Source organism: Salvelinus fontinalis, chromosome 12 (genome assembly GCF_029448725.1).
Source record: "Salvelinus fontinalis isolate EN_2023a chromosome 12, ASM2944872v1, whole genome shotgun sequence".
Classification (NCBI taxonomy): Eukaryota; Metazoa; Chordata; class Actinopteri; order Salmoniformes; family Salmonidae; genus Salvelinus; species Salvelinus fontinalis.
The window spans coordinates 40,964,559-40,983,101 of NC_074676.1; the positions used below are offsets into that span (position 1 = coordinate 40,964,559).

An 18,543-nucleotide genomic window follows, 5' to 3' on the forward strand; every position below is an offset into this window, starting at 1 on the left:
CTCCCCATCCAACCTGGCAGAGCTTGAGAGGATCTGCAGAGAAGATTGGGAGAAACTCCCCAAATACAGGTGTGCCAAGTCCAAGAAGACTCGAGGCTGTAATCGCTGCCAAAGATGATTCAACAAAGTACTGAGTAAAGGGTCTAAATACTTATGTAAATGTATTATTTTCGAAATGCTTTATATACACTTTCGAATGCGCTGTACATCTCGCTCTTGACTTCTCAAGTTCTACCATTTTCGTTCCTTTAATCATTTTTGTCTGCAACATCAACTTCTAAGGCTGCTCCCCCACTTGATAGCACCGCCACCTCATACTCTGCTTCAAAAGTCAATAGGACAGACAGTGTCTTCTCAGTTTCACCATGCTCGGGACCGGGTCTGTGTCGCACCAAACGGCGGGCGTCACAGACACAGGGAATCTTCCATTTTCATTACTCCACCACAACACTTAACGCCATGGTCTGAATACTTATGTGATATTTCATTTTTTTTATTTTTTATAAATTAGCAAACATTTCTAAAAACCTGTTTTTGTTTTGTCATTATGGGGTACTGTGTGTAGATTGATGAGGGGGGGAAATGATTTAGTCCATTTTAGAATAAGGCTGTAACTTAACAAAATTTGGAAAAAGTCAAGAGGTCTGAATACTTTACAAATGCACTGTATATCCCTTAAAAATGTTTATGAGGCTCCTCTGCCCCATCATTAAACATACTCTAAAGAAAAATACTAGCAAAATATAGTCTCATTCACCTCAGTTTTCCTCAAAGACGTGCAACGTAATGGTGAAACATTTCTACCAATGATGAACTTCAGATTGAGTTTATTGAATGCCCTATACCGAATGCAAAACTAGGACAACAATTTTACCAGTAAACATTATGTAGTGCCCTTTCTGAAATCTGGTGTGGTAAGTGGCTAGCCTATACATGTATGGACTTCAATAATGTGTGTAACTTTTAATATCTGTATCTGTTTCACTACACTCTTAAAAAAAGGGTTCCAAAAAGTTTCTACCAAGAACCATTTTGATCTGAAGAACCCTTTCTGGAAGACAATAGTTTTTTGTAAGGCAGAGGGTTCTACCTTGAACCTTTAACATCCTAAGAACTGTTTTTAGAGGAAAGGGTTCTTTGATGATTCTTTTGAAGGCAAGAAGGGTTCTTTGGAAGGCTAGAAGGGTTCTACATAAAACCAACTATAATATTTCCCAGGATGCTCTATTGCATGGAGATTTTCAGAATTGTTTGTTTTACGGTAATCTCTGTGTTTTTGCATGTACATTGATTGGTTGATTAGTTTTATGCTACAGGAAGATAAAAAATATACAGTTTGTAAAAATAATCCAATCTATTAGTAATTTGATTTATTGACCCGTTACTGAGATGGTTTTTCCAGTTTAGATGATTGAGGTAGTCTCAGTATTCAATCATCCCTATTCTGGTAGTCATGCAGAATGCAAGTTACAGGTGATTAACATTTCCACTTGTTGGATATCCTAACTCTGGCTGGATTCCAATAGGAATTACACTTCACTTTGCAAGCCAGCATAATGTGATTTGCAGGCCTAATGTGACCTGTCAACCAGGATTTTCTCTAACACCACTGTGTTAGGGTATAACTAGGCCCTCAAAGAAAGTCCTTATGACGTATATAATCTATTGTCATAAATAATAACATTTTAAAGGCTAATAAGGCTGGGGGAACCATTCATAGCAGTTCTAGGAATAATCTTTAGATGATAAAATGGTTCTTGGTAGGACCCTTCGTAGACGGTTATAAGCAGAACCTTTCATATAGGGTTCTAGGCAGAACTACACTGAACAAAAATATAAACGCAGCATGTAAAGTGTTGGCCCATGTTTCATGAGCTGAAATAAAAAATCCCAGAAATGTTCCACTTCCACAAATTTTCACACTTCTTTCTCTCAAATTTTGTGCACAAATATGTTTACATCCCTGTTAGTGAGCATTTGTCCTTAGCTAAAATAATCCATCCACCTGACAGGTGTGGCGAATCAAGAAGCTAATTAAACAGCATGATTCCACAGGTGCACCTTGTGCTGAGGATAATAAAAGGTCAATTTAAAATGTACATTTTTCCCACACAACACAAGTATTTATGTCTGTAACAAAGCCATTTTGTTGGTGAAAATGTATTCTGATTCGCTGGGCCTGACTCCCCAGTGGGTGGGCCTGGCTTTCAAGTGGGTGGGCCTATGCCCTCCAAGGACCACCCATGGCTGCACCCCTGCCCAGTCATGTAAAATCCATAGACTAGGGCCTAATGCATTTATTTCATTTGACTGATTTCCTTCTATGAACTATAACTCTGTAAAATCTTTGAAATTGTTGCATATTGAGTTTATATTTTTATTCAGTATATATACAGGGGGATCTTTGAAGAACCATCCATAGAGGGTTCTAGAAAGGGTCTACCCAGCACCAAATAGAGTTCCGCTATGGGGACAAACTGAAGAGTGTACCCTACATATATTTATACTGTACAGCAAACAAAGTGTACTGTGAAGCACTTTGTGATAACTGCTGTAAAAAAGCTGTATAAAATACATGCGATTGATCGATACCCTACAGAATATCACATGATAAATACGTATTTTTTTGCAGAGCAGCTGGAGTTTTGCGGGTGTCTGTTTGGGGAGGCAGGCACCTCATGGCTGCTGCAGTTTGGGGAAGGAAAGGGGTGCTCGTCCTCCACCTCCACCCCTCAGTATGCTGAGCTAAGTATAGCCCGCTTGTGTGTCCAGGCCATGTGTTCATGGCTATTTATGATGAGTGGTATGCGGTTGGACAGAGCGAGGGTCGGTAGCCACATGTCACCCAACAGACCCTTGACAAAACATAAGCCTTAGTACCAGACTTAGTACCAGCCTTAGTATCAGACTTCGTACCAGACTTCGTACCAGATTTAGTCCCAGACAATTTGGGGTCATCCGACACTAGAAAGGTTACTGTTTATCAGTGTGTTAGAAATTTTAGCTAAATGTAGAATGTATTCTCATCAATTCACTTGGTAATGATACTGAAGGAAACAGTTAGGGAGGTTTGGGGTTAACAAGTGCTTAATAAAAAGAAACAGGCCATCAAATAACATTTGATTGATTTCATTGATTCATGGATTGAAAACTTGAAGGGTAGACCTAAATGTACCAAATGTTGATTTGTTGATTAACAAGCGTACTTAATTAACAGTGTATAGTTAGACTTTGAGTTAGATCAATCTCACATTACACACCTGATGAACAGATGCGTTGGCACATATCACAGCATTTACTTTGATTGCGACAACTACTATGATGTTGATGGTGTGGATTACCAGTCTGAAAGTTGAGAACAGAGAGAGTAACAGGTAATTAACTTGATTTTACCAAAATATGAATAACTCAAGATTACTTTCTAAGAGGTTATCTCGACTGGCTATATTTCCCTCTTTCCAATGAATCATTAGACTGGGTTCAGAACGTCTGTCACAGCTGTGGAGCTGGTCAACAGACTGCACTGCCCTCTTCAATCCAGCTGTGATAACCAGGCATGATAATAAAGTCTACAATTCATATCAATTAAATGAATATACCCTTTTTATCACAATATTGTGTCTGTGCAAATCACAAATTGACAAAATGGTACAATTTGGGGAAACAGTAAGCAAACACAATGTCCAAGTCACCATCTCTCTACAAAGAAGTTGTAGGCCTTTGCCAAAATACAATATAATGTCATGCATTTTTATAATACACTGTTAAAATGAAGTTATTTTAGGGCAGCTGAGCTACCACTAACTTGAAGGACACAAAACTTGAACTTTGTTGGAGAATTGAAAAACATCATCCTGAGACGTTTTGTAACGTTACATGGTGCAACACCTTGCCAGGGACTAGGAACACTAACAGGTTGAAAACACTATTTTGGTGTTTCGAGTCCAATTTAGTGCAGAATTGATGCAGTTTCCTCTCTCTTAAGCTTCCAATCAGCATTCTGATGATTTGAATCCTGTCCAGTGCAGAATGAAATCCTTTTACCTGGTGTCTTAAAGTTTAACATTGTTTTATGCATTTGCTATTATATACCGCTTCAGCAGGCATTCTCAAGCACAGTGTTCAAACCACCAGCAGTAACTACAGTTTAAACTGAAAGAACTAAAGATTCAGGGCTAGTGTTTTCCATTGACAAGCATGAATGTGGAAATGGACGTTGTCCTCGTTGAACGTCATTTGTCTGATAGTTTTTGATATGCGTTCATCATAATCTATTACACCTCATGGCACAACAAGCTTAATACTAATATAGAAACATACTTTTTTTTCTTCAAACGTGCTTACAACACCGTTGTAGAGATTAAAACCAGACTTCCAATGAGTTCAGTCACTCAATTGTCTCTCTCTTTGGTTATCCTCATGAAAGATACATTTTGAACATTGTGCCTCTTCAGTCAAATAAGACAGTCAAAAAATCTATCAAAATGAATAAGGTTTTGAAGTGTATTTCCTATATCTAGGAGATATAAGAAAACTCAGGAAATATTTTTGTTGTTTTGGACACATATTTAACCCCTTATTTTTGTTGGCACAATTAGTTTGTATGGGTTACCTTCAGATGAGTCTAATGACACTTGTGAGGGTCGTAGAGTACAACGGAGAACACCGGCGTGTTCGTGAGAGTCTCCCTTTTCCATAATAATTTGTAGGCCAAACCGTTCAAATATATTCGTTAGAACTGATGTATTCATTAGAACTGATTTTTGCGATGTCTCATGGTCTGACAAACACCGCTGTAGCTCAGCCACCTTCCACCGTAGATGCGGAAGGGCGGATGTGGTGGATTGAGACATGATAGCTCTAGTTTAAACTGAGATTTGGATGGGATTGTTTGTATTATAATAGTTATGAAATGACAGAGGGGATACAGATAGTGGGAGAAACAGTGGGAGTGAGAGAAACAGATTGAAGGGTTGGAGTTGGGATTTGAACCCCGGTTATCGGTGAGGAGAGGGCTGACCTGTCTAAATTGGGTGCGTTACCGCTAGAGAACGGGCTCTGCATGACTTGCATACATTTTTATTAAGTATATGTTGGTTATTTTTCTTGTCAATTTCAGTTCACTCCAGAATATTTTTTTTTACAGTGTGGCTGTGTGATTGAATTGTCAAACTTTTACGAAATGTACTAATTTACTGCCTCATAGGCCCTTATCATCAATCAATATTCAGGCTATAAATCATTTGCTTTTCTAAACCATTGACTGTATAAGAAACACAAGTTTTGTCTTTTGATGCTGCCTTTTACATGCACTGAAGCATCTTAAAAACAACAATATTCAGGTTGAAATGCATCTTCTGCATTCAACCCAACCCCTCTGAACCAGAGAGGTGTGGGGGGCTGCCTTAATCACCTTAATCAACATCCACAACAGAAGTTGTTTGGGGTTAACTGCCTTGCTCAAAAGGCAGAACAGCAGATTTTAACACCTTGCCGGCTCAGTGATTTCAACCAGAAACCTTTTGGTTACTGGCCCAACATGCTTAACCGCTGTGACACCTGCCGCCCTCAAGAACCACTTTGGGTGTTTCAGAGTACTACATTTCTGTTTTAAAACACATTCTGTGTACTAATACACTTACATTAGGTTTACCTTCAAACACCCTCCTAACATCAGATATCAGCTTAGGTGCATTCATTTTTATGGAGACTTTCTATTTTTACAGTGTATTGTTGAAACACTTCAATATGGTATATAAACTTAATTATCCTACTGTATCAATTATGAACTTTACAGGTTGGCAAAAAATAATCAAATGGTATTGATTACCCTAAATATAATCTACAGGCTATTGCATTACCCTGATATAGTTACACTCATAAATAGTTTTCTTGACCGCACAATTCATGCAAGGATTTGTGTAGATGAACATGTACTGCTATATCATCGTTAACCAATACATATAGGCCTGGCAAGTCAAATCCTGTTCTTGGTTAACAGTACACTCAGCTGCCACTAAATACCATGACAAGCTGCTAGAATAATCTGTGTATATTTAAAAAAAGGATTTCTTTGTATGATGTATGCTCATGTTTGCCCCTTTATGCTGGAGTAAACCAAACTATCATCATCTTTTCTTTTACAGCTAAATAAAACAGCTGAATGTCAAAGCAAAGTCAACTAGGCCTGACTGAAATATATCACTTTAAATATTTACATTTTTTTATTACTAAATTATATTTTGCTTAGTCTTCTGAATAGCAATGTTCTCCTTCACGTTACAAGTCTCAATTTCCAGATCAACCATTGAGGGGCAAAATGTAAACTCTTCCCAACAGGTGAATTTTAACATACAGATAACACACATTATCTTAAATTAAAGTTTTGCAGGAAAAAGTTTACCTGTTTCAGTGTAATATCCTCCTTATTTTAGGACTTTTCTGTGCAGATAGTGGATTAAAACAAATGTAATGTCAAGTATAGAAAACACCAATTTGTCAAAGCACGGAGATGCCTGCGCCGCGTTCACGACTCAAAGTCTAATGGGTGAGGTTACGTATCAGCAAACAGCTTTCATGAAAGTACCGCTACTTTGGCCATCTACCGCATTCCGCGTGCGCCAGCGCCAGCTTCAGCTGTCGCTCCAAATACGCATGGTCCTTCCTGTTCGCCCAACACAGATACAGCTGCAGTTCTCTCTGCCATCAACCCAGACAGTGTTTTTATCTGTCAAATTATATTCCCTGCCTTTGGAACAATTATTTTGTGAGTAAATGTATACATTTTAATAAACGGTTTAACCTACCTTTCATTGGCTTGTTTTCTTTTTGCAATAGCACTACTACTACTTATACTGCTACTACTATTACTACTTCTGCTACTGCTACTACTACTTATGCTGCTACTGCTACTACTACTACTGCTACTACTATTACTACTACTGCTATCACTACTTATACTGCTACTACTATTACTATTACTACTTCTACTACTGCTACTACTACTTATACTACTGCTACTGCTGCTACTACTACTATTACTACTGCAACTGCTACTACTATTACTGCTACTGCTATTACTATTACTACTTCTGCTACTGCTACTACTACTTACACTACTGCTACTGCTACTATTACTACTGCTACTGCTACTACTATTACTACTACTACTATTACTACTGCTACTGCTACTACTATTACTGCTACTACTATTACTACTACTACTATTACTACTGCTACTGCTACTACTATTACTGCTATTACTACTATTACTACTGCTACTACTACTTATACTGCTACTACTATTCCTACTACTACTATTACTAATGCTACTGCTACTACTATTGCTACTATTACTATTACTACTGCTACTGCTACTACTATTGCTACTACTACTACTACTTATACTGCTACTACTACTTATACTGCTACTACTATTACTACTGCTACTACTATTACTGCTACTACTATTACTACTACTACTATTACTACTGCTACTGCTACTACTATTACTACTACTATTACTACTACTACTACTTATACTGCTACTGCTACTACTACTTATACTGCTACTACTATTACTACTTCTACTACTACTACTACTTCTGCTACTGCTACTACTATTGCTACTACTACTGCTGCTACTACTATTGCTACTACTACTTCTGCTACTACTACTACTACTACTACTACTACTTCTACTACTGCTACTACTAGTACTACTACTTCTGCTACTGCTAATACTACTACTACTGCTACTACAAAAATGTCTGTAATTTGTACAATACTGAATTCAATAGGTCATATTCCATATACAGTATCAGTAATTTAGGGTCAAGCATTTACCCATAGGCTATACCCAGTGGCGATTTTAGCATGTAAATCTTGGTGGGGCAAAAAAATAATAAGTGGGATATATGCCAGCAAAGCCCCTACACAACACATATCTAAACAATACATTAATTGCACTCTAACGGTGATAAAAGGTGCCCACAAACTGTTAGGGCCTACATAAAGCTGTCCCAACAGCAGAGTCCCAACACCTTACCACTGCTACACCTGGCTTTCAGCGGAGCCTTGTCTGGCAGCGAAATAGTTAATTCAGCTTCATTTACTGCCTTTTAAAAAAACATAGCTGTTATGGCTGAGTTGCTTAAGCAAATGTGGTTTCTACTGACAATTGAGATGTACAAACTATGGCATAAGGGGACGACAAGCGGATGAGTGGCAATCCATAATTTCGATTAAGACATTAATGAGCAAGCGACGACAGACATAGTCAATATAACTATTTGTTCAGCACTTTTGAAATGTACAGTGACAGAATTCAAAACATGGGCAGTTCTTACAGTGTAAGTAAGTCAGAACCATAGGATAAATAAAGTGGCATATAAACAGACAATGAAAGCTCTTACAATATTCAATGATAAAATGTCTCTAAAACAGGTTATAGGCTACATGTGCACCACCAAGTCAGAACAGTAGGCGAAATTCAGAGGGGAAAATAGACCAAATTACTAGGGTGAGGCACATGGGCTACTAACAGCTTAATACACAACATACACTTAGTATTACTTTCTTAGCTACAGTATTCAAATCTCTCTTGCATAGTACATAATTCATGCAGCAGCATATAATACATTTTTGGACTCACCTTGTGAAGGTGGGGCAGCAGTCCTTTGTGGGCAAATTTTGTCATCGAAGTCTGGCATTCTCTGGATTTATGGTGGGAACTCAGAAAAAAAACACACAGCCACTCCATTGAATAGCTTGCAGTTAGCCACTGATTCCTTCCAAATGACTCATTGTTGAATTTGCGATTTCCAACTTGTTGTGTAATCTTTATGTCCAATGGCCAATGAGCACCGATGCATTTTATCTATAATTTTTCTTCATTATTTCTCTTCATGTGACAAGGATTGAAAAGGATTCCCCAGTAGATTGTTGACTTGATTCATGATGATGACTGCTAGCTTGCTAGCTAAGATTTTGAAAGGAAGATGTTAACATGATCAGTCCAATCAAAGCTACTGTACATATAACGTGACTTGACGTAATTTAATCTGTGGCCAATGACCTTGAGCCATCTTGGAAGGGCACTTGTAATATAACTCAATGGCAGGACCCAAAGGGTTGAAATTTTGGATGTCTACCCTTACTAAGTACTTAAACTTGGCGATGACATACTGTCCCCATGAGTGACAGAACACTAAGCCAATCACGGCACAATGCTCCGTATTTTCTGCTGGCTCGCCCCACAACCATAGAAAGCACTGAGCTAGGCTGAAACATCGGCATTTTGGAGCTGCCTTACTCAAGAAAGCAAAAAAGAGACCAAATGTGTATGCAGCATTATTAACTGAATGAAATATATATAATTTTTTACATTGTTTGCAAACTGATATGTGACACGTATGACATTACTAACCCCACTACTCCTAATAGTAAGCTACGTCCTCCTCTACAATGAGAAAGTAGTGCTTTGTATATAAATATAAAAGTTTCTTTAGACACATTTGTCAGCTCTTATCAGTCTCACTTACTCCCCATGCACAGCTGCTGACTCACTGGCCAGTCCAGCTTCATCCTCACACAGGACATGGCTTTGGAAATCATGAGTAGCATGTTTGTTGGCAGTACACTGACCATACACAGCAAGTAGCACTCAAAACAAACATCCAAATTAGCATTATGGGAAGAATACCAATCACACAGTGAAAAAGTAATTTTAGTCATTCCTTTCTGGTCCCAATGCAGAGATGCATTACATTCTTATAAGCAGTGATTTAATAGAGTTTTAGAATGGGGAAAAAACAGAATAACTCGTGTTCAGTCAATATGCAGAAAGTGACATGATTTTCACTCAGCTACTGAGATGACTGGTGATTGGACAGGTCTTTAGGAAAACCCCCACCATACTGCAGGTTGCCATTTATTGTCATGAATCTTGTTCTGGACGCAGCTCTGCAGAGTGGTGGTGACAACCACAAAGTCATGAAATCTGATTTTAAACCTAACCCTAACCCTAACCTTAGCTCTAACCACACTGCTAACCATAATGCCTAACCCTAACCTTAAATTTAAGGCCAAAAACACATTTTGGTTTTCATGAATTTTTACGATATACCCTACTTTGACTTTGCAGCTGGCCCATCAAGCGGAAATCGCTAAGTTCTGCCTCCAGGGCAAGATTCATGACAATAAACGTCAACCTGCCAGCATACCAGGAGGCAACCCTTGGGCTAATGTCTGGAACTGAAACCTGAGAGCCAGACCAGCATGCATCTCTCCTGGTGCTACAGGTCACAGTCAGTAAAAAAGACATGGTGTGTTGGGCCTATACTGTAGACTACGGTGTCAGATTTTAAACTGTTGATATGCCCGACAGGATACAGTGAGACTTTTAATTATTTATAAAGAAGGGCACTAAGGAGTTGTGGAGATTGTCTTTGAATGAGACAGAAGTCTACTGAAGAAGTTATGTTGTCAAAGCTGGGGTCACCAAATAAGAACGAGTGTTTGAAAAGCACGGATTACTATGATGTCAAAATAAGAAGGGCTGCCAGTGTGGTAGACCTGCTTTAGACTTCACCCCACCATTCACTTCCTCCCTTGGGCCAGAGGTACAAATCAAATCAAACTTTATTTGTCACATGCGCCGAATACAACAAGTGTAGACTTACCGTGAAATGCTTACTTACAAGCCTTTAACCAACAGTGGAGCTCAAGAAGAGTTAAGAAAATATTTACCAAGTAGACTAAAGTAAAACGTTTTTTTTTAAAGTAACACAATAAGAATAACAAGAGCAAGGCTATATTCAGGTGGCATCGGTACCGAGTCACTGTGCGGGGTTACAGGTTGGTTGAGGTAACTTGTACATGTAGGTGGGGGTGAAGTGACAAAACATAGAAAATAAACAGTGAGTAGCAGCAGTGTACAAAAAGGGGGGGGGGAATGTAACTCGATTTTATTAGTTGTTCAGCAGTCTAATGGCTTTGGGGTAGAAGCTGTTGAGGAGCCTTTTGGTCCTAGACTTGGCGCTCCGGTACCGCTGGCCGTGTGGAAGCAGAGAAAACAGTCTTTAACTTGGGTCACTGGAGGCTTTGACAATTTTATGGGCTTTCCTCTGACACCGCCTATTGTATCGGTTCTGGATTTCAAGAAGCTTGGCCCAGTGATGTACTGGGCCGTTCGCACTACCCTCTGTAGAGCCTTACGGTCAGATGCCGAGCAGTTTCCATACCAGGCGGTGATGCAACCGGTCAGGATGCTCTCGATGGTGCAGCTGTAGAACCTTTTGAGGATCTGGGGACCCATGCCAAATCTTTTCAGTTTCCTGAGGGGGAAAAGGTTTTGTCGGGCCCTCTTTACGACTGTCTTGGTATGTTTGGACCATGATAGTTCATTGGTTATGTGGACCCCAAGGAAATTGTAACTCGACCCGCTCCACTACAGCCCCGTCAATGTTAATTGGGGCCTGTTCGGCCCACAGGAATGTCGGCCCACAATCAGCTCCTTTGTATTGCTCACATTAAGGGAGAGGTTGTTGTCCTGGCACAACACTGCCAGTTCTCTGACCTCCTCCCTATAGGCCGTCTCATCGTTGTCGGTGATCAGGCCTACCACTGTTGTGTCGTCAGCAAACTTAATAATGGTGTTGGAGTCGTGTTTGGCCACGCAGTCTTGGATGAACAGAGAATACAGGAGGGGACTAAGCACACACCCCTGAGGGGCCCCAGTGTTAAGGATAAGCGTGGCAGACGTGTTGTTGCATACTCTTACCACCTGGGGGTGGCCCATCAGGAAGTCCAGGATCCAGTTGCAGAAGGTGTTTAGTCCCAGAGTCCTTAGCTTAATGATGAGCTTTGTGGGCACTATGGTGTTGAACGCTGAGCTGTAGTCAATGAACAGCATTCTCACATAGGTGTTCCTTTTGTCCAGATGAGAAAGGGCAGTGTGGAGTACGATTGAGATTGCGTCATTTTTGGATCTGTTGGGGCGGTATGCGAATTGGAGTGAGTCCAGGGTGTCCAGGAGGATGCTGTTGATGTGAGCCATGACCAGCCTTTCAAAGCACTTCATGGCTACCGACGTGAGTGCCATGGGGCGGTAATCATTTAGGCAGGTTACCTTTGCTTCCTTGGGCACAGGGACTATGGTGGTCTGCTTGAAACATGTAGGTATTACAGACTCGGTCAGGGAGAGGTTGAAAATGTCAGTGAAGACACTTGACAATTGGTCCGCGCATGCTTTGAGTACACGTTCTGGTAATCCATCTGGCCCAGCGGCTTTGTGAATGTTGACCTGTTTAAAACTTCTTAAGGCTAGGGGGCACTATTTTCACGTCCGGATGAAAAGTGTGCCCAAAGTGAACTGCCTGCTACTCAGGCCCAAAAGCTAGGATATGCATATTATTAGTAGATTTGGATAGAAAACACTCTGGTGTTTCTAAAACTGTTTGAAGGATGTCTGTGAGTGTAACAGAACTTATTTGGCAGGCAAAACCCAGAGGACAAACCATTCAGAAAAAAAATAATTTGAGGTCACTCTCTTTGGGTTTTCAATGGGAATCTAGAATTCTAAGGCAGTTGCTTGAAGTTCCTATCGTTTCCACTGGATGTCAACAGTCTTTAGAAATTGGTTGATGTTTTTCCTTTGAGAAATGAAGAAATAGCCCTGTTCCGAACGAGGGTCGAGTGAAGTGTATTGTTGTGGTTGAGGCACGTGACCTGAAAGCTCGCTCCACTTTGTTTTTCTCCGGTATTGAACACAGTTTATTCCGTCTTAAATTTGATCGATTATTTACATTTAAAAATACCTAGTTGGATTAGGAAAGTTGTTTGAAATGTTTGGATCAAGTTTACAGGTAACTAATTAGATAATGTGTAATCATGTTGTGTGAGTTGGCACCGGTGTATGTTCTGAATCATACGCGCCAAATAAATGGACATTTTGGATATATAACGACAGAATTTATCGAACAAAAGGACCATTTGTGATGTTCAATGGACATATTGGAGTGCCCTCAGAAGAAGATCTTCAAAGGTAAGGCATGCATTATATGTTATTTCTGACTTTTGTGTTGTGCCTGGCGGGTTGAATTATGATTTTCATGTGTATGTTTGATGGGGTGCTGTCCTCAGATAATAGCATGGTTTGCTTTCGCCGTAAAGCCTTTTTGAAATCTGACACTGTGGCTGGATTAACAAGAAGTTCATCTTTAAATCCATTTATGATACTTGTATGATTTATTAATTATTATTATGAGTATTTCTGTTTTTGAATTTGGCGCGCTGCTATTTCACTGGGTGTTGTCAAATCAATCCCGTTACCGGGATTGGCGCGAAAATTTTAAAGGTTTTGTTCACCGAGAGCGTTATCACACAGTCACCAGAACAGCTGGTGCTCTCGTGCATGCTTCAGTGTTGCTTGCCTCGAAGCGAGCATAAAAGGCATTTCGCTCTTTTGGTAGGCTCACGTCACTGGGCAGCTCGTGCCTGGGTTACCCTTTGTAATCCATAATAGTTTTCAGGCCCTGCCACATCCGACGAGCGTCAGAGCCGGTGTAGTAGGATTCAATCTTAATCCTGTATTGACGCTTTGCTTGTTTGATGGTTCATCTGAGGGCATAGCGGGATTTCTTGTATGCGTCCAGATTAGTCTCCCGCTCCTTGAAAGCGGCAGCTCTAGTCTTCAGCTCGATGGGGATGTTGCCTGTAGTCCATGGTTTCTGGTTGGGATATGTACGTATAGTCACTGTGGGGACAACGTCGTCATTGCCCTTACTGATGAAGCCGATGACTGAGGTGGTGTACTCGCCAATGCCATTGGATGAATCCCAGAACATATTCCAGTCTGTGCTAGCAAAACAGTCCTGTCGTGTAGCATCCGCGTCATCTGACCACTTCCATATTGAGCGAGTCAGTGGTACTTCCTGCTTTAGTTTTTGCTTCTAAACAGGAATCAGGAGGATATAATTATGGTCAGATTTGCCAAATGGAGGGTGGGGAAGAGCTTTGTATGCATCTCTGTGTGTGGAGTAAAGGTGGTCTAGGATTTTTTTTCCTTGGTTGCAAATGTTTTTGGTAAAAATGTGGTAAATTTGTTTTGGTAAAAAATGTGGTAAAACTGATTTAAGTTTGCCTGCATTTAAAGTCCCCGGCCACTAGGTGGACAGTGGAAGGAGTTAGTTCCTGAAATCCCAAGGCCAAAGGGCACTAGTCCCATCCAGAGACCCATAGACCATCAAGGATTAAAAGGGGACTGCCTTAAATAGCACCACAGCTGTGGGAACCAATCAAGTCTGGCGACAGCTAGCCTGAATCAGTCCAGGCCAGCTGCTGTGGCACTACCAAAACACTCCACGGTCCTGCCTCAGAGTGGTACGGCCCATACAACCCTCTTTCTGTCCAGCCCTGTAGTGGATGCATCTAGTCAGACTGTCACTATGCTGGTTCAGGGATACTGGCGGAGTGACGGCCACTACTGTAATGATTCAATTAAATGTAATTGGTAAGTGTGATATAAATGATACCCTGCTAAAGGATACCCAAGATAACATAATACTGTATGTACATTAACTTTCCCTCAAAATAAAAAATGTGCTCTCACAAGATAGGTGCAATGCAACAGAATGTCTTTATGTGGGAATGACAGAATGGCGATACAATACATGACCAAAAGTATGTGGACAGTGGACACCTGCTTGTCGAACATCTCATTCCAAAATCATGGGCATTAATATGGAGTTGGTCCCCCCTTTGCTGCCATAACAGCCTACACTCTTCTGGGAAGGCTTTACACTAGATGTTGGAACATTGCTGCAGGGACTTGCTTCCATTCAGCCACAAGAGCATTAGTGAGGCTGAGCACTGATGTTGGGCGTTTAGGCCTGGCTCGCAGTCGGCGTTCCAATTCATCCCAAAGGTGTTCAATGGGGTTGAGGTCAGGGCCTTGTGCAGGCCAGTCAAGTTCTTCCACACAAATCTTGATAAACCATTTCTATATTGACCTTGCTTTGCACACGGGGGCATTGTCATGCTGAAACAGGAAAGGGCCTTCCCCCAACTGTTGACCAAGTTATCTCTGTTGAAGTGTTGCTACTGGCATTGAGGAATTAGTCTTAAGTTATTTTAAAGGCAGGGTGTGTAGGCATAAAATATCACTATACCTCTTTGAAAGGACTCCACTGCCCCTTTCCCTAGATGTAGGCCTATAATATTTACAGGAGAACAGAGATCACCACTGTGCTCCACTGAACTACATTATGGTCAGTTATAGAACTGTAACATCTATGGAAATATGCTGTTTCAGGGGCATGTCTCAGAGTGCCAGCTGTGGTGTTTGTGAGCTCAGCTGTCAGGTTTGCAGGGGGACAGCTCGGCCACTGTAACAGGTGTTAGTCTCTTGCCATAGCGAGCCTATAGTTGATCTGATACAGGAGCTCACTTTGGATCATGGCTATCATTCAAGGACTAGAAACCTTTCCACATATGTTTTTTTAATCAAATGTTGCCTACATAGCCTTGTTCATTTGAACCATTATCAAAAGGTACAGAGAGAACGTTTTTTGATTTCTTGAGAACCCTTTCTGCCATTCCAGAACCCTCCAGACAAATTTTGGGCACATTTTTTAACAGGGCACAGTGGTGGAATCTGGTCCCAATGGTGGCCCGGGGGGACCAAAAAGACCCCCATTTCCTCTAGATCTAATTACAGACACCTAATGTATCACTTAACAGGCACTGGCTATATTAAGACCCACGACAAGTGAGTCCTGGCTCGGTGTCCAAGTGCCCAGCAGTGGAGCAGTTTACTTATCAATTACAAATAGCATTTCCAGTATCCACAGCTCTGATCTGTTTCCCTGATTGGCATTGGTTTACTCACATGACAACCTAAAACCATGATCAATTTCGGTAACCGGAGATTCCTACACAATCTTATATTATTTTTATTTATGTGCTGATATAATTCAGTAGACACTTGTCAGCTGTAAACTCAATGACCATTACAGTGCAGTAATGTTATGCCAACATAGAAATCAGGTTCACTATTCATCAGTATAACCCTAACCCTAACCCTTTTTTCCCCCTACGGTGTTATTGACTTGTTTATTGTTTACTCCATGTGTAACTCTGTGTTGTTGTCTGTTCACACTGCTATGCTTTATCTTGGCCAGGTCGCAGTTGTAAATGAGAACTTGTTCTCAACTAGCCTACCTGGTTAAATATATATATTTTTTAAGTATACTGTACGTTTTCACACCATTCTGATTCTCCTCTTTAAATAGATACAAATCCTCTGTGCCATGTGTGATACATTCTCTTTGGAAATGTAAGTATCAATACAAATATTGAGTTACTTGAGGCAGTGCCTGATAAGTGGAAGTTCTTATTCGGCACTAAAGTAATTCACGATCCAAAACTTTTGTAACAGTCATCGCTGCTCCCTAGTGGTGATAAATGGGTAAAATTGGCAGTGCATCTATTTAGTACAAAGGGAATTATAGAAGGTAATTCATGCATTTCACAATAAAACACAACTGTAATGTTTTCTTATGTATTTACGACAAGGAGCAAACTAGCTGTATGATATGAACAAGAATAAAAAATGTAACTGCATTTATTGTAATATCACTATCCTAATAGTGACACCTGTTTGAGCCCCACCTGTTTAGCTAATATATATATATATATATTATACACTATAGTTCAAAAGTTTAGTCAATTAGAAATGTCCTTGTTTTTGAAAGAAAAGCACATTTTTTGTCCATTAAAATAACATAAAATTGATCAGAAATACAGAGTAGACATTGTTAATGTTGAAACTGTCTATTGTAGCTTTTTATGGAATATCTACATAGGCGTACAGAGGCCCATTATCAGCAACCATCAGTCCTGTGTTCCAATGGCACGTTGTGTTAGCTAATCCAAGTTTATCCTTTTAAACGGCTAATTGATCATTAGAAAACCCTTTTGCAATTATGTTAGCACAGCTGAAAACTGTTGTCCTGATTAAAGAAGCAATAAAACTGACCTTCTTTAAACTTGTTGAGTATCTGGAGCATCAGCATTTGTGGGTTCGATTACAGGCTCAAAATGGCCAGAAACAAAGGACTTTCTTCTGAAACACATCAGTCTATTCTTGTTCTGAGAAATGAAGGCTATTCCATGAGAGAAATTGGCAAGAAACTGAAGATCTCGTACAACGCTGTGTACTACTCCCTTCACAGAACAGCGCAAACTGGCTCTAAACAGAATAGAAAGAGGAGTGGGAGGCCCCAGTGAACAACTAAGCAAGAGAACAAGTACATTGGAGTGTCTAGTTTGAGAAACAGACTCCTCACAAGTCCTCAACTGGCAACTTCATTAAATAGTACCCGCAAAATACCAGTCTCAACATCAACAGTGAAGAGGCGGCCTTCTAGGCAAAGTTCCTCTGTCCAGTGTCTGTGTTCTTTTGCCCATCTTAATCTTTTATTTTTATTGGCCAGTCTGAGATATGGCTTTTTCTTTGCAACTCTGCCTAGCAGGCCAGCATCCCGGGGTGGGAAACGCTGTGTTAGGCCCTGATCTGTCTATGCCATATGGCTGTGGGCTAAACTAGCTCATTTAGCAGGCAAGATTTGCCTAGAATTCCTGTGGCATTATTTTATAGTAAGAACAATACAATTGAACATAGCTGAATAAAATAGAAAGGATGTTTGTCTCCAAACGATTTCCCAGTGTCACGACTTCTGCCGAAGTCGGTGCCTCTCCTTGTCCGGGCGGTGTTCGGCGGTCGACTTCACCGGCCTTCTAGCCATCATCGATCCATTTTTCATTTTCCATTGGTTTTGTCTTGTCTTCCCACACACCTGTTGTCAATCCCATTCATTACCTGTTGTGTATTTAACCCTCTGTTTCCCCTCATGTGTTTGTCAGAGATTGTTTTATGTCAAGTGTTTATTCTTGGTGTATAGGTGCGCGACGGGTCCTCGTACCCATTTTTATTTGATGTATGTATATTCTCGTGTTTGGAGCATGTCATGTGGACAATTATTAAGTCTCCATTTACACTTTGTTTAACTCTCCTGCGCTTGACTTCCCTGCCACCTATACACACGACGTTGACACCCAGGGAGTGCGCACATGCGGCTATTCTGTGTTGAGCGGTTAACAAAGAAACAGCTCCTCCTATATGCTTAATTTGATGATCAAATAATGATTCGTGAAAGGGAAGCGCTGTGCTCTGTTTGTTGTGCAGTCTGCCCACACTTAATCAGTCTCTCATTCACAATTTGACAAGCCCTTGATAATATTCTCAAGCAGTATTCTCAATTTAATCTGGTCTTTACATATAGTCTACTAATATATATGTAGAATAATTTTTTATCTAGAATGGCCCACAAAAATGTAATTCATATCACTCGAATAACGAATGGAGATTTGGTGCAGCTACTTTTTTCATATGCCAGGTAGGCTACTGTCACGCCCTAATCTGTTTCACCTGTTTTTGTGATAGTCTCCACCCACCTCCAGGTGTCACCCGTTTTCCTCATT

General features: G+C 40.4%; 1 protein-coding gene across 1 annotated transcript in view; it reads right to left on the reverse strand.

The window, feature by feature from the left end:
* The window catches only part of LOC129867416 (nexilin-like), a 30,224-nt gene extending 23,692 nt beyond the window's left edge, over positions 1-6,532 (reverse strand). The window contains exon 1 of the mRNA XM_055940799.1: positions 6,404-6,532. The gene's annotated coding sequence lies outside the window, so the exon portion shown is untranslated. The remainder of the gene's footprint in view (positions 1-6,403) is intronic.
* Between the last annotated feature and the right edge of the window lie 12,011 nt (positions 6,533-18,543).